Source organism: Macaca thibetana, chromosome 6 (assembly GCF_024542745.1).
Source record: "Macaca thibetana thibetana isolate TM-01 chromosome 6, ASM2454274v1, whole genome shotgun sequence".
NCBI classification, from domain to species: Eukaryota; Metazoa; Chordata; class Mammalia; order Primates; family Cercopithecidae; genus Macaca; species Macaca thibetana.
Window position 1 is genome coordinate 143,539,287 of NC_065583.1, and position 18,069 is coordinate 143,557,355.

General features: G+C 38.8%; 1 protein-coding gene and 2 pseudogenes across 4 annotated transcripts in view; 1 reads left to right on the top strand and 2 right to left on the bottom strand.

Moving 5' to 3' along the window:
- Window positions 1-18,069, top strand: part of GHR (growth hormone receptor) — a 312,127-nt gene that overhangs the window by 37,002 nt on the left and 257,056 nt on the right. The window lies entirely within an intron of this gene.
- On the bottom strand, window positions 13,582-15,004 carry LOC126957024 (plasminogen activator inhibitor 1 RNA-binding protein-like; annotated as a pseudogene).
- On the bottom strand, window positions 15,098-16,535 carry LOC126956477 (zinc finger protein 35-like; annotated as a pseudogene).

Genomic DNA, 18,069 nt, shown 5'->3' on the forward strand with positions numbered 1-18,069 from the left:
CCCACATAGTGATTCCTTGATGTGGTGCTCTCCCCTTTCCACTAGAGATGGGCTTCCGGAGAGCCAGATTGCAGTGACTGTTATTGTTCTTCTGGGTTTAGCCATCCAATGGAGTTACCAGGCTCTGGGCTGGTGCTGGTGAATGTCTGCAAAGAGACCCGTGATCTGATCAGTCTTCAGGTCTTCTAGCCATGGATACCAGCACCTGCTGTGGTGGGAAGGTGGCAGGGGAGGGATGTAGAATCTGTGAGAATCCCTGATTGTAGATAGGTATAGTGTGCTGACTTTCTCAAATGCTAGTTATGCTAGTAGTGAAGTTGTCATGTGGACAGACTCAGGACCTCTGGTTAGCCAGGATGTTGCAGGCAGTGGTATTAGCTGTTGTCTTCTCCTTCCTGGGAACAATATTATTGTCATGAGTATGGCCTGAATTGGTTGGCCTCCAGCCAGGAGGTGGTGTCTTTTGTGTTTGGCTGCCAAGGCAGATAGAAAAATGCCATCAAGTGGGGCCAGGATGAGCTGAGACTCTTCTTGGGCTAGGCTTGTCACAGCCACTATGTAGGATGGGGAGGATGGTTTTCAGGCCGATGGGGTTATGTTCCAGAGGGGATTATGACTGCCTCTGTTGCACAGAATAGTTCACCAGGGAAGTGGAGAATAGCCAGTAGTGAAAAGCTTCACCCAGCTCCCACACAGTTGGTGAGCCCAATCTCAGTTTGCAGTGCTGTGTTAACAGCACCAAGTTTAGATCCAGGCATCCTGCTTGTGGAACTCAGTCTTGCTCCAGGCCATATACTTCCCCACTGAGAAAGCAAGCAAGGCTTTCAGGCCACACCCCTCCCTGTCTGCCCATAATGGCAGGAGCCTGGTTCCTGTGCTCATATCTGCTGCAGTTCCCATCCACCCACCAGATTCTGTTCAAGCAGGTTCATGCCCACTCAAAATTATCACAAAATTCAGTTGGAGGCTTCTTTCACCTTGTACCCCCTCCCTAATTCTGCTGGCTGCCTTCCCCGAGGGCCCCTGTGATATATAGTCAGGAATGGCTTCCCTGGGTTTGAGCTGGAGACTGGGAGTGCCTACAAGACTCTTCCTGCTGCTGCTTCTACTTTTGTATTTCACAAGGTTCCCTAAATCTGTTCCAGCTCTAGGTAAGGTTGAGTCCTTCTCTCATGATTTGCATTTTCAGATTCCCCAGTGAGGAGGTGTGTTTGGAGGCAGGTTTCCCCCACTTACACTTTGGGAACTCATTGCTTTTTGCCTCTCTCACAGTTTGCAGCAGCATGTCACTTCTTTCAAAGGATCTGTGAATTCTTTCCATTTTCTTGATATGATCCTGTGGTGGTTCTTGGAGAAAAGGTTCACAGTATAAGTCTCCACACACTGTTCTGTCCATCCAAGTGGGAGATGTATGTTAGCCTTGTCTCCTATCCGCCATCTTTCTGCTGTCGAATCCTTCTCTTTAGATAGCTGACATACCATCTTTTGTTTCTTCTGACTTGGTTCTATTCACTGACATTCCTCTCTATCAAGTGGATTTTTGAACTTTCATGGAAATTTATTCCCTATTTATATGGAAATAATTCCCAATTTATATGAAAACCTTACAAAGTGATTCATTAACCAAGTATTTACTGAGGTGCTAAAACTATACACTAATGCAAGAGTGGCTGGCAAGTCCTTTGCCTTCATGGGGATTACATTCTCTTGTAAATGTCACATGATGGCCACTAGATTTAGGAATAAAGGACTCCAGCATGAAACACTGACACTTCTGCTGGAGAAATATTTTACAAACCATATATATTGAAGCCTAAACTCTGGTTTATTGGTAAAGGAGTAGCACTGATACTAGAATTTTGTGATCAATATGTTGGGATAAGAAGTCAGAAGACTTAGATCTGTGTTCTTTTTCTCCTGCTGGCTATAGGTTGTTTTAATCTCTGAGCTGCAATTTCCTCATCTATAGAATAGGTTAGACCAGATTAGTGGTCTTCAACTTTGGCTGTATATTAGAATCATCTTACTCTTGAACATTTAAATTAGAAATTTCAGGCCAGGTGCAGTGGTTCACGCCTGTAATCCTAGTATTTTGGGAGGCAGATATGGGCGGATCATGAGGTCATGAGATGGAGAACATCCTGGCCAACATGGTGAAACCCCATCTCTACTAAAAATACAAAAATTAGCTGGGCATGGTGGTGCACACCTGTAGTCCTAGCTACTCGGGAGGCTGAGGCAGGAGAATTGCTTGAACCTGGGAGGCGGAGGTTGCAGTGAGCCGAGATCGTGCCACTGCACTGCAGCCTGGTGACAGAGCAAGACTCCGTCTCAAAATAAATAAATAAATGAATTAAAATTAAAATTAGAAATTTCCCTGGGTGAGGAGGAAGGCAGAGGTATTTTTAAAGCTCTCAGGTGATACAATTCTGTTTTAAGGTAGGACTAAAAATCATGGGACTACGTCAGAAGTTCTAATTAGAAATCTACAGGTTAGTTTTCTCCGGGCATGTGTATAGTGCTTAAATGTCTTTTAAATTTGTTACCAACATAGAAAAAAAAAAGATTTCTAGTTTCCCTTGAAAAATGGAAATATTAGGCAACAGTTGGGCTTATGTTTCTGAGTGGTAAAAATTAAACAAAGTAAACGAGTCTCCATTTCATTTGTTCCTGTTGCCTTCCTGGCTCTTGAAGGCATTGTCATTTGTGAAAACTAAACTAGATGGTCTTTAAAGTCTCCAATTATTTGAATTGCTTATTTCCACAGCCAGAAAAGAGATGGTAAACAAACTATACCTTTATCTATAAGTTGATTTGTGAAATCAAAAGGGACTTAATCTTTGAATATGGAAAAATCCCAGCTTCCAGTGGAAGAGGAACTCCATCTCATTAATAGCAGGACTCCACAGACTGCTATAGAATAGACACCCACCTGGGGCTAAGAGGGAGGGAGGCGGAAGAGGACTTAATTCATTTTCTGGGGATTTTTAATGAAGCTTTCCCCTCTTTCATTATTTCTTATTTGGGAGCTTGATCATTAGTTGGGATGTGACTGGCTTTCCCTAGGGAGCAAAAAGGAGATTAGCAGAGGTTTTGCTCGCTTCTTCCTGTGATTTACTGTGGGAAGCCTCCCAGGTTCTTCCCTTCGCTTCTCTATGACCTTCATCTTTATGGTTTCTTGCTGTATCTCTCTGAGAGCAAGTACCTGGGTGAAAAAGGCTGAGTGTGTGGTTTATTGGCAACTGCCTGGCATTGGATTTAAGTGGGTATATTTGAATTACTAGAATTTTACGTTTTATAGGTTCAAAATATGCACTTGAATTTTGTAGGACCTCTTACCCAAATTGAATAATCCTTTGTGCCTTGTTAAATTTTAAAAAGTCACACTATCAACATTATGACATATGGTATATATGATGGTAATAATAAAAATAACACTTATTGTCCACTTTAATGTGCTAACAGTGTTCCAAGTGATTTGCATAAATGTCAAATTTGTTCCACACAATTATCCTATGAACTAAATGTTATTGTTTCCTGGTTTCTAGGTGAGGAACACAGAGGCTCAAAGCAGCTATTTGGTTTCTCTTATTTCAAAATTAGGGGAAGTGAGATACATTAACCTGTAAAACCAGACCTTGTTAACTGTTTTTGGTAAATTCCAATGTGTATTGATTTTCACAAAGACAAAGCACACCACTGTTATATTAAATATTAATTTTTTCATAGTCCCTCAAGGTGCTTACTGGCTATATTGTTACTGTCTTTTGATGTTGTTTATACATGGTGGATTACAGAATTCCATGAACATGAAAAATCTTGACTTTATCCTAGCTTATTACCTATTCTTACCCCCTGCAAAGTAAAAAGTTCACAATAGCATTAGTAAGCCAAGCAAACTACTTATTAGCCACATGAACTTACTAGCCTCTCTGCCTCCGTTTCCTTGTTGGGAAAATGGACAATACCTAACTCAACTCATAAGGATATTTCTAGAATCAGGTGTAATATCAAATAAAAATATATTTCATTTTTCCTAGAAGATACCCATGTATATCTTAGGTACTGATGCATTCATTCATAGTGATGCAGGACATAAAATGTTTATTCTTTTGCTTACCAACAACTATCCATGGAGATTTTTCCACTTTAGAGATTTAATTCCATTAAAGGTTTTTAGATTGATTGGACAATGAGAATGTTTTTGTCTCTCTGAAACTAAGGCTGAAAGTTGATTTCATTCTCACACTTGTTCCCAGCAAAGGCTCCTTCCATGCTATCACCATCTAACTGCTGCCAGGCTCTTTTCAGTGTAGATGGACAACACGATGGATTAATTTCTCTTGCTGAAGTCATTTCTACTCTTCATTGCCGAAAGGTTGTTTATTTGTGTGCTCAGCTTCTTGAATAAGTTGGCACATTCAGTGGATCTCCCCTTGTATAGCTCATACTCACTTGTCAGTAAAAGATTTGTTGTGTGCAGGAAGGGAGTTGGGGGGACAATAGCTCCTGCCTGCTAAGCAATCTAAATTATGAGTTGAGCCTTTCATTCATTGCTTTATATGTGGCTGTATGCTTGCTATTAACTAATTGTTGCTGTTTATGGGAAAAATAGTTGCCTTTTGAAAAGAAAAAACTGAAAAGAGGCATCCATATTCTTCTCAGGTCTTAGTCCATGGGTGAGTGGGTATGTGCATAAACATATCTATATACATGTGCATGGAAATATACATTTATATACATGTGGTATATGTGCATACTTAGTGTAACTAATGCTATATATAATTCATGTGGCAAATTCAATAAGGACAACAGTAACAAAAAGGCCAGGGAATGTAATCTTCTCCCCTGAATACTTCAGGTGCCCAAGAAACTTATTTGTCTTTCATATTGTGGAGTAAATAAAGTTTTATTTTAAAGCAACTTTCTCAGATCTTTTAAAAAAATGTTTTTAGGTACAGGGTCTTGCTCTATTGCCCAGGCTAGAGTGCAGTGGCATGATCATGACTCATTGCAGCCTGGAACTCCTGAGCTCAAGTGATCCTCCTATCTCAGCCTCCCAAGTAGCAGGGACTACAGGTGCAAGCCACTGTATCTGTCTAATTTTTTTCATATTTTTTGGACATGGGATCTGGCTATGTTGCCCAGGCTGGCCTTAAACTCTTGGGGTCAAACAATCCTTCTGCTTCTGCCTCCCAAGTACCTGGGATTACAGGCATGAGCCACTCAGATCCCTTTGTGTGGCACGTATAAAACCAATATTTTAAAACTCAGAGCAATCTTTTTTAATCCTTGGAGTAACCTTATGAAGACAGTAAATAACAAATGCTCTGAGATCTATAATCTCTACTACTTTAAAGATTTATTTAAAATTTTATGAATTTTTATTTTCATAATTAGTATTTTATATAGTTATAGTAAATGGTATTTTATAAATATATAAATACATTAATGTTTTTAAAATTTATTTTGGAGTTTTATGTTGGCTTCAAGATAATGTTAAGTCTTTTAAGGGTTACTTATTAATACAATTTTCAGCTTTTATTTGTTCAAACTCAAGTAATGAAAATTTCTGCTTAAAGGAGAAGGTTTTACTTCCAGCCTTTTCAGGATTAACTTGAAATAAAATGTCGTTAAACTAAAAAAACTATACATATTACACCACCAAATACCTGCTTTCTGGCACTAATAAATTAGTTTTTTGAATGCGTCCACCTTAGTAATGAATTATCTGCTTGCATATACTTCTGTTTTAAAGGATAGATACCATTTGTTACCTGTGTTTCAGTCACAGATTTTTACTAAACTTTGCTCCCTGGTATAAAACACAGAATGGGAATTTGCAGTATAATTGTGAAAAAACTCCATTTGTTTCCTATATTAAGAGCCTATAAGCAAGGTAGAGATGGTTAACTGAGGAAGTTGAATGATAACATCCAAGCTAAGAGCCAGTTCAAGAATACAATCCCATTCTCAATAGCCACAGACAGAATAAAATACCTAGGAATACAGCTAATCAAGGAGGGGAAAGACCTCTACAACAATAATTATAAAACGTTGTTCAGAGAAATCAGAGATGGCACAAAAAAATAGAAAAACATTCCATGCTAATGGATAGGAAGAATCAATATTGTGAAAATAGCCATACTGCCCAAAGCAATTTACAGAATCAGTGTATGTCAAACTACCAATGACATTCTCCACAGAGGCAGACAAAAACTGTTTAAAAATTTATACTGAACCAAAGGAAAGCTCAAATAGCCAAGGCAACCCAAAGCAAAAACAACAAAGCTGGTGGCATCATTTTATCTGACTTCAAATCATACTATAAGGCTACAGTAACCAAAACAGCATGTCGCTGGCACAAAAACAGACACATAGACAAATGAAACAGATTAGAGAGCCCAGAAATAATGCCACACACCTACAACAATCTGATCTTTGATAAAGCTGACAAAAACAAGAAATGGGGAAGGACTCTCTATTCAATAAATGGGGCTGGGAAGCTAGCTAGCCATATGCAGGAGATTGAAGCTGGACCCCTCCTTACACCATATAAAAAATCAACTTGAGATACATTATAAACTTAAATGTAAAACCTAAAACTATAAAAAAAACCCTGGAAGATAACCTAGGAAATGACATTCTCGACATAGGACCTGGCAAAGATTTCATGACAAAGATGTCAAAAGCAATTGCAACAAAAACAAAAATTGACAAATGGAAAGTAATTAAACTAAAGAGCTTCTGCACAGCAAAAGATCTATCAACAGAGTAAACAGCCTACAAGATGTGAGAAAATATTTGCAAACTACACATCTGACAAAAGTCTGGTATTCAGAATCCATAACAAACTTGAACAAATCAACAAGCAAAAAACAACCCAATTAAAAAGTGAGCAAAGAACATTAGTAGACATTTTTCAAAGGAAGACATACATGTGGCCAACAAGCAGATGAAAAAATGCTCAGTCCCAAATGTCCATCAGTGACAGATTGGATTAAGAAAATGTGGCACATATACACCATGGAATACTACGCAGCCATCAAAAAGGATGAGTTTGTGTCCTTTGTAGGGACATGGATGCAGCTGGAAACCATCATTCTTAGCAAACTATCACAAGAACAGAAAACCAAACACCGCATGTTCTCACTCATAGGTGGGAACTGAACAATGAGATCACTTGGACTCAGGAAGGGGAACATCACACACAGGGGCCTATCATGGGGAGGGGGGGAGGGGGGAGGGATTGCATTGGGAGTTATACCTGATGTAAATGACGAGTTGATGGGTGCAGCACACCAACATGGCACAAGTATACATATGTAACAAACCTGCACGTTATGCACATGTACCCTACAACTTAAAGTATAATAATAATAAATAAATTTAAAAATAAAATAAAATAAAATAAATAAATAAAATAAAAAAAGGACAAATGCATTAAAAAAAAAAGAAAAAATGCTCAGTATCACTAATCATTATGGAAATGCAAATCAAAACCACAATGAGATACCATCTCACAAGTCAGAATGGCTATTATCAAAAAAAATGAAAAGCAGATGCTTGTGAGGTTGTAGAGAAAAGGGAATGCTTATAAACTGCTGGTGGGAATGTAAATTGTTCAGCAATTGTGATAAACAGTTTGGTAGTTTCTCAAAGAACTCAAAGTAGAATTACCATTAGACCCAACAATCCCATTATTGGACATAAACCCAAAGGAATATAAATCATTTTACCATAAAGACACATGCATATATATTTTCATTGTGGTACTATGACAGAGACACAATAACAAAGACATAGAATCAAACTAAATGTCCATCAATAGTAGACTGGATAAAGAAAACGTGATACATATATACCATGGAATACCACGCAACCATAAAAAGAAATGAGATCATGTCATTTGCAGCAACATGGATGAAGCTGGAGGCCATTATCGTAAGTGGACTAACACAGGAACAGAAAACCAAATACAACATGTTCTCATTTATAAGTGGAAGCTAAACATTGAGTACATATGGAAACAAGAGAACAGCAGACACTGGGGCCTACTCAAGGGTAGAGGGAGGGAAGAGAATGAGGATTTAAAAACTACCTATTAGATACTATGCTTATTACCTGAGTGGCAAAATAATCTGTACACCATACCCCTCTGACATGCCATTTGCCTATATAACAAACCTGCATAGTACTCCTGAACTTAAAAGTTAAAAGAAAAAACGAAAGATTAATGAGTGTGATACTGGAACAATATTATGATGCAGGACAATTTTTTGTGTGTTTGCTAGCTGGGCTTGAGATTTGATAAGTAAGTCCGATTGTCCTAATCCACTAGTGATGATGTTCTAGGCTTTGAAATTCAAACTACTACTACTCCACTTTGAGAGAGACTGCATGAGAATTGGACCCAGCCTGGGGCTTTAGACACCATAGTTCAAATCTTGGCTCTTATCATTTTTTAGTCACGTGTTGTGCACTGAATGTTTGTGTTTCCCAGCTCCCCAAATTCATAGGTTGAAGCCCTAACCTCCAATGTGGCTGAATTTGAGATTAGGGCCTGTGAGGAGCTGGTAAAAGTTAAATGAAGTCTTAAGGATAGGTCGCCAATCCTATAGAGTTGGTGCTCTTACAAGAAGAGGAAGAGACACCAGAGTCCTCTCTCTTTGCTATATGAGGACATGGTGAGAAGTGGCCATCTGCAAGCTCAGAAGAGAGCCCTCACCAGGAACTTAAGTGTCTGGCACCTTGATCTTGGACTTCCCAACCTCCAGAACTGTGAGAAATAATTTTTCGTTGTTTAAATCACGCAAACTGTAGTATTTTGTTATGGCAGCCCAAGCCAACTAATATACCATGTAAGCAGGTTACTTAAATTTACTAAATACGTAAGTTACTTAAAATTTCCAATCCTGGTTCTAACTTTACTAGCTATCACTTTTACTAGCTAACACATTACATTTTCTTCAACTTGCCACATGCTTTTTTTGTGAGTTTTAAATGAAATTGCTTAAGTACTTTGTTTATCATGCTGCTGACCTATAGTAGGCACTTAAAGTTAGTTTCCAGGAAGTTTGGAATGGATCTTACTTATTTATGCAAATGGTTGACTCTGATGGTGCTTGTTCCTCTCTGGAAAGGGGTCAACTCCCATTAGAATAGTCCTATGACTGCAGTAATTTTGTATGTTAAACTTATATTTTTATCTGCAGAATGTTAAATCTGCAAACACCATCCATCAACCCAAAAGCAAAAAAGAGTGTTTCCTAATAGTTAATAGTTGGTAGGTTAATAGGAAATCTAGAAAAAAAAAGTTTAATAATGAAGGCTATATTAATACCCAGTCTCATTTGAGTGCCTGTCAGTAAGGAAATAGTTATCTTTCATTGTTAATCAATGAAGACCAATTGGCATAATTAGGGCTCTGGTGTGTTTTCTTCAAATGGTCTTCTAGGACCTAATTTAATATCATTCGAGAGGCTTAAAGAGGATCCCATGTTTCCAAATGTATCTTAGAGTCCTCAGCTGCCCAACATCCCACCATTAATCATGCTTTGCAGATGAAAAATTGAAGACTCCTTGTCTCTGAATATCTGGGATATGCTTTTATTCCTAGGATGAACTTCTCCTTCTTTGCCAATAAGGAAGAAAAAGGGACTGAGGTGATTTATAAGAGCAGTTCTAGTGAGTGAAATGTGGGTCCTAGCAAAGGAGGACACAGCTGCCCCTTGTAATAGTGGAGGGAAGGAAGGAGGCAGGCTGGCAGTACTTTGCCCTCCTCAACCCCAAACCCTATCTGTTTACCACAGTGGACCTTTTTTCTGAACTCTGACCTCATTATTTCATTCATTATCCACATAATATTCATCAATGTTCTCCAAGGCTTTTAGAATAAATCTTCAACGTTTCTCCAAAAGTCACAAGGTCTGACACCTGCCTTCCATTTTCCAGCTTCATATCATAATCCTCCTTTTTGGCAGTGGCCACACTGATCATCTTCCAGGTCCACAAACTCAGCATTTGCTCATTGTGAACCCCTTACATCATGACTGTCAGCCCAATTGTCATTTCCTTGGGGAGGCCTTCCCTGAACCCTGGGAGTGGATCATATTCCCCTATCATGTGCTTTCATAGCACCATGAATGTCTCCTTGGTGGCAGTCCCCAGCAGGAGAATTCTGTGTTTATCTGTATGACTGTTTCATAAATGTTTGTCTTCCTCCCAATAGTCTGTCAGCACTTTGGGAGCCAGTTGTGTTTTGCTCTTGATTCTACCTCCAGCGCAGGATGTCTCTTAGTATTTATGGAAGGGGACATGAAAAAAGAAAAAGTCCACTGCATGAAGATTTAATCCAGTGAGACTGAGGCCTGAACATCTAGCTTTAGGGAAGCCAGCTGCTAGCAGGACAGACTGGTAGGCACTAGGTGAGGAGAATGGAAAAACACAGGGAAACAGCATCATTTTCTTTATTATTTTGCCTCTGACAGACCCCTCCAAGTAACAGATTCCAAAGAGATTGTGAACGTTCTCCCTCTGGTATGGAGTCTCCTGTCCTGTCAGAAATATGGTACCCAGAGGCCAAAGCTGCTACATAAGCAAGTTGTCATGAAACTATTCCAGGACAGGTTTCAGAAGTAGGGTCTTAAAAATGAGTATTAAATCTAATGTTCACCCAGATACATTTCCAACCCACATATAGACACCGAATTTAGCAATGAAAATGGATGCTACTCTGTTAAGGATTTATTTGAAATGTTGGTTTTCTCTCGTCCATCTGATACAGATCATAGCTCTGTTTCTGTCATTAGATTGATTTTCATGTTTCTCAACACAGACTCTCAGAGATAAGTTTAATTTTTCAGCATGGCCATAGGAATGATGAAGTCATTCCTCATTAAGATGAAGTTAAGCAAAATTTAATAGTACTTGTTTAGGATTCCTTATTTACTTTTCTACACAAAAAGAGTTGCAAGGGGAAAACAAAAACTTTAGGTTTGAGTAACTTCCTTAATTCAAATATAGATTTAAACCACTTTGTCATAATATGCAAATGAACTATTGCTTTTTTCCCCACAGGTCTGTTTTCAAATAGATAATGAGATTATATAAATAATTACCTTATATAAACTTAAGGTTACTCATTATTGAAAGCAATTTTCTTTTTTTGTTTCTGGTTTATTATGGTTTAAGAGTGAGTCTTTGTTTTAGATACTTGAAAACAAAGTGTGTGTGTGCGTGTGCATGTGTATGTGTGTGGATATATACATCTAGGGAGGTCGTCAAATTCAAAAATTATAATACAAGGTTGTAATGTCAGCACTTCCTATTGCATAGTTTTATAATGGGGATATATAGCAATGCATTAAAATGCATTACTGAAATGGAAAATCAGGATGTGTTAAAAATGAATTAGTAATTATATTAAGATCTGAATGGGAACTAGCATACAATCTAAGTTTTTGAAAAATAAAAAAATCCAGAAAATAATTAATGATAAGTTAGTTTCAGTATTACACTGATAAATATTTCAAGAATAAGCTATAAAAAATGAGGTAGATTTATTATTTTAAGGTTCATACTAAAAGATTGTAATATTTATTTAACTTTTCTTTATTTAATTTAGAATAAGATTACTGTCATCTCTCTAAGCATTTATGTAATAATGTATTATTTACTTTTCCATTAAATATTACTGAGATAAATAAGGAGTCGTGGTGAATGAAATATAATTTAATAAGCAGGGTTTTCTTAGGTGAAAACTAGTCATGTCCTGCTATAAATGTATATTGAGAGAGAAGCTGAATAGACCAGCTCCATGATTTAGTCAATGACATGACTTCAGGGAAAATGTTTTTATGCCTTATTGGCCATATCTTTTAATACTTGCATTGAAAATAAAATTACATCCCAAGATTATGAGGGTTGTGAAATTTTATAATTACATATTTAAGTCCTAAATTGATTAGCAGCAGTATAAACATAGAAATGGATTTTGGGTTAAATCTGAGAACTATTTTCTTATGCTAAAATTTGCATGCAGATGACAATAGGAAAATCAAATGTTTTCCTGGAAAATTTTCAAATGGGACAAATAGTCGTCTTTCTGGAAATATGAAATAAAGGGAGTGGTAGTGGTTGGACTATAAACCTCTTTGAAGGCCTTTTAATCTTTAGCTGTAATTCATGTTTTATCATCATTGAATTTTAAAAACAGAAAATACCTTAGAAATAATTTAGTGTTACCCTGTTGATACTACCAAAAAAAAAAAGAAAAAAAAAGGTGCTCAGAGTCACATAACTTGATTCAGTCAGAGCTGGTGCTAGATGCTTAGTCTTCTGACTTCTAATTCAGTTTGCTTTCATTATCTACTACCTGCTGCTGACTCAGAGCTCCTCAGCTATCTGCAAGTGGATGTGTTTATTGAGCATTTACGATGTACATGTACTGCTCTCAATGCGAAGGATGTAATGGTGAATGGGAGCTTACTTTCTGACTCAAATATTAGTTTTCTCTCTTTGTGTTCCAAATGAAAGTGTCCTTTTGCTTTATCTGAAGCAGGAAGTTGTAAGTTTGCTTATTTTACTTTTGAAATTTTAGAGAATTGGCAGTGGGGTCATGCCATCAGAAACACATACATGCAATGCATGGATGCACTGTGTGAATGAGCTCTCTGGAAGGTGGTAGATTATGGGAAAGAAGGAAGCTCAGAAAGAGAGTGAACCAAGTCAAGAGGAAAGAGAGAAGAAACAGGCAAGTGTGGAGCAGAGGAAAAGTAGGAGGGTCATGAATCCATTCTGCAGGTGTGTGCTGAGAGACTGGAAGAAGGAAAAGAACCAAGGAAGTCTCTGCCATGTTATCTTAGTTTTGTTAAGGGTATAAAGAGATTGAAGAGGGTTTAACTAGGCCATCCTTAACCCTAGGTAATCCCTAGAGTCCTTAGCAGAACTAATAATCTAAATTATGAATGTCTGTGTGTGCACACACACAGAATGCACTTGCTAATGTCTATCATTATGAGTATCTTCTGTCTTCTCCACTACAAGGAAAGGAAGGGAATGTGACCTTCTTTCCTGATTAGAAGTAACTAGGGCATAGTAACACAAATGGATGAATTAAACTGTTTGAAATGGTGCACTGGAATATATTTATTTTGGGGTAAATCATGAAGAAATGAAAAAGGAAGAGATTCTCTTTTGAGAAAAAGTTTGTTTCCTATTGTCAATTGAGCAACTCTGTGAACATTCTAAAGATAAAGAATGATTATTCTGTAAAGTGCTGGGATTTCTGGTGCTGTGTGACAAAGTTCGGTTCCTTTTGTCTAAGTTAGTTATAATAATCTTTAATGAAAAGCAGAGGGGTCCCCTGGTTTGGAACAAGTACCTGAGTCAAGAGTTGACAAGTGGAATAGCTGGGCCCAGAGGATTCTGTCGAGTTGACAAAGCCAGAACAGTACATTTGGACAGAAAGTTTGATTTTCTTATACTGAATGTGATGATCTTGAAGAACAGATTTTTTTTTTTTTGCATGAAAATAAATCTTTATTTTCAGTTATTACCCACCAGTAAGAGAAAGTTAGGTTAAGGGTATAAAGGGATTGAAGAGGTTTCTACTTTTGCCCGGTCCTTAGTTTGAATAGCCTTCCACTCATCCAAAGTCATCTCTTTTGGACCCTCCTCTTTCACCTCTTCAACTTCATTCTCTTTATTTTCAGTGTCTGCCACTGGATGATGTTCTTCACATTCAAGTGTTTCCTCAGTCACATTTGATTGATCCAAGTCACTGCAATTACAAGATATTTGTTTCTGAATGTATTTGGGGGACTCTGTTAATTCATCTTTGACAATTCCCCAATTGTGAGATCCGCTACCTCCATGTTACAGGTCCTTGTGCTTCAGGCCACTGTAATGTGAAAAACAAGATCTATCACTTCCACTATACCTATCAAATTCATGTTTGCCATGAGAATCAAATCCATCTCCTTGACCCATTGCACGTCCACTGCCCTCTCAACCTCTTCCAAGACCACCACGACCTCAAATAGGTCAGTCAATAATTGGTCTATCAACTGAAAATTCACCTCCTTCAACCTTTTCTTCAAGTGGCTTTTCAAATCTTTGTTCACAAGGTGGTCTCCTTTCTGGTCTTCTATCAATTATTTTCCCTTCACCCTGAAGTTGTTGATCAGGTCTTCTAGCAACTTGTCTTATTCCTTCTTCTTTTTTTCTTTTTTTTTTCTTTTTCCTCTAGGCAAGCTTTATTCTTCGATTCCTCTATCCAGGAAGGGGGCTGTTGGTTGCATTTTACCCAAATGGAATGCGATGGGAATTGGGAGCTTGAGTTGTTTGGAGAAGGAGTTGTCAATCCTAGCAAATGTCTATAGCTGATGTGTGGTGTCCATCAATTCTTGAGGGCTTGGCCATGCAGACTAGGGAATGGTCAGAACAGAGTCATTCAGAGGTCTCCAGAGCTTTACAATATCAAGGTTCAGGGGGTATAGACAGTAAGGAAAAAGGCCATTTCCTATTTCTGTCCATTTTTGGTACAGTAGACAGTTAAGGTTTTTTCTTTTGACTAGCTTTTAAAAAATTACTTAGGAAATGGAAAGCTTATAAACATTCATAAGTGAATTGTTGAATTGTAACCCCAAGTGGTTTCCTTACCTAGTCACCACTTAACCAGAAATATTAGAATACACGGTTCAACCTGAATTCAACCAGGGGGATAACCTGCCTGTTGCTCAAGCAGTCATCAGAGTTTTTAAAAACAAAATTAAGCAAAAAAGACCTTTCCCCAAATACAATCATTACTACTTAGCTTTGTATGATCCATTCCTAAGAAAGCCACATTCCATTTCAGAAAACATGACTGCTTAAGGTTCAGTTAAAGTCCTTGCCTTCAGGTGCTTACTTTTAGTTTTCTTTAAATTAACTTCTGAAATGTTTATCTTATGTTTTGTGCTGCATTCCTGAAAACTGTAACCTTTAAGGACGTAGGCCTCATCTTTATAAAGGAGGAAGAAAACAACAAGGAGGTGTCTCATTTGGGAGGCGGAAGGTTATGACCAATGCTGGAAGTCTTCCTCTTCCTTACTTGTTATTCAACAAGATGGGTTCTATGGTGTCGCATGAGGTATGAGTTGGAAATGAAAGCTACCACACTTCTTACATTCATAGGGCTTCTCCCCAGTGTGGGTGTTCTGGTGCACGGTGAGGCTCAACTTCTGTCTGAAGGCCTTCCCACACTCATTACACGTGTAAGGTTTTTCTCCATTATGGATTCTCTGTTGAATAAGTAGGTATGAGCCACATGTGAAGGCCTTCCCACATTCATTACACACAAAAGGAAGATCTCCACTGTGAATTCTCTGGTGGACAAAAAGGCAAGAGAGCTGACTGAAGGTTTTCCCACATTCGCTGCAGTCATAAGATTTCTGTGCAGTGTGAATTCTCTGGTGCATAATAAGGTGTGAAAAACAACTAAAGGTTTTCCCATACTCTTTTCACTCATATGGCTTCTCACCAGTATGGCTTCACTGATGTACAATAAGATTTGCACTCTCGGTAAATGCTGTAACGATTGCCACAATCGTTACAGGCAGAGGGCTTCTCCCCAGTGTGGATCCTCTGGTGGACAATATGGTTTGAGCTCCCAGTAAATATTTTCCAACACTCATTACATTTACAGCATTTTCTGTAATGTGGACTTTCTGGTGCCAAGCAAGTTGTGAGCTATAACTAAAGGTTTATAGTTAAACCTTTCACTGCACTTAAGGGTTTTTTCTAAGGAGTGGATTTTTTGATGTATGGTCAGATTTGAACTCTGAGTGAAGGCTTTCCCACATTTTGAGCAAATATAAGGTTTCTGTCCAGTGTGGATTCTCTGATGCACATCGAGGTTTGCACTGTGAATGAAGGCCTTCCCACACTCATGACATTCAAAAGGTTTCTCCCCAGTGTGGATTCTCTGATGCACAATGAGGTTTGCACTCTGACTAAATCCTTTCCCACATGCACTACAATGTAAAAGACTTTCACCCAGGCTGGGTTTTTGGATTTTTAACAGTGTCAGAATTAAGGGTGTATTTTCCCCCAGATTTCTTACATTTCTGATCTTCCTCTTCTTTGAAACTTTCAGGTGACAGTCATTCACTATCACTTATCTGAAATCTTTCATTTCACTCCTTATTCTCTGCCTCTTTAACATGTTTTCTTTTTCACAAGCTTGTCTTAACTCAGGTCCTTAAGAATCAGCTTTCTGGATTTTCCGAATATGATGAGGGGATTTTCAGCTTCCTCACATATTTCAGTTTTTGGAACCAGTAACTGAAGGTTCTTGGTTTCAGCACCCTTTCTTCCTCTTCTGATTCACCAGTCTGACGACCCTCCCCTGAGATCTAGACTTCCATGTTTTCAGAGTGCACTTGTTGGCTGGGTACCTGACCTGGGAAGTTTTCTTCTTCCTCCTCCTCCTTTTTCACCTTCACTGGGCCCCGTAGGACTAGGGCTATGGCTTCTCTCAATTCTGCAGTCATCTCTGCTTAGCAGGGGAACGCCTATAGCTGGGAGCTGCCCAGCAGAGGTCAAACCCCATCTAAGCTTTATGTTTCAAAAGCTTCTTCTTGAGTTTCTTCCCAGGGCCAAGATGAGTACTGCCTATGTGGGCAGCTGAGAGGCCCGACCTGAGTTCACTGGCTCTGCAGCAGGAGGCTGAGGGACCGGGACCTCAGCGCCTACTGGCACGAGAACGATGACCCATATTCCTTCTTTCTTAAGCGCCAGAGGCGGCTGCATCTCCTCTTTCTTGTCAACCGCGCCACGCTGGGGTGGCAACGGATTCTTGCGGTCTTTCTGGGGCTCCTTGCGCAGCTAGCTATTTGCCTGCCCCCTTGGAGTTGGTCTGGGCCGCAGCCTGAGCTGCCGTTCTTGGCCCCAGGGCCCCCAATGCCGCCCCTGCCAGCTTGCTTTTTCTTGTTCTCCGCTGCCTTCAGCACCTCGAAGGGGTCCGATTCGTTGTCAAATAACTGGTCCAATCGGTTGATGACCGCGCAACTGAAGCCTTCCTGTAAGTGCCCAGGCATGATGATTGCTCGGCGGCACATTCCTCCACGGATTGCAGCGGGCTGCGCGGAGCCAAGAGCGCCTGCTTCAGCTCATCCCACAAGATCAAAGAGCAAATTTTTAAAAATTTGCCAGTAAATGTCAGGCAAGGTAAATTTCAAAATGAATTTTTAACGTCTCTAAAATGGAGTTATGTTTGATTATGAGTTTATGACGAATTAAAAGATAGTTCTAGATGATATTATTCTAGAAAGCTTCTTGTTCTGGGAAAGAGAGAGAGTTTGGAAACTTGAGATAAGACCTTTATTGTCTATTTTATTATTTACTGCTAACAAACTGCATTTTCTCACTGTTCATTGGAATAGGTGGGTTCAGGGAACTTAAGAAAGCCTAATGGGAAGTGGGAAAAGTAAATTATTTCGTATATTTTTATGTGTACAAACAGTTGATAAAGGAGGAAGTGTAGTGGTGGGGTGGATCATGCATATTGGGATAGAAGAGATAGTATAATTATTAACAATTATACTGGACATTTTGGATTAAGTCCTCCAAATTTTCTTATTTTTGAGGGTACAAGTCACTATTTACACTATGGTAAGCTGCATGCAAATATCTGAGTACCTTTCTGTTCCTACCTTCAGCTGGGCCAGCACTAAGCTGAAATAGCCTATACTTAGATGTTTTTCTGAGGAAGTACGTTTTTCCTTTTCCCTCAGATTCCTGGTGCCTGGTATAGCACTTTTTTGATTTGCTCTTGTTCTGGCAATAGGTCAACTGGCTCTCATGGTCCTTAACATTTCAGGTAAATAATTCCAACAGTTGTGACTGGAAGGAATCCAAATCAACTCAAGGCATCCACTCTATGTTCAAAATGCCATGTTTTGAGTGATTTGTCCTTTGGTTAGTAACTTTCAAAAATATGAGGACTGGAAGGAAAAGATACTATTTGAGGAACTAATGGAAAAGCAAGCAGTTTTTGATACACTAAGATATTCCCTTATGATACAA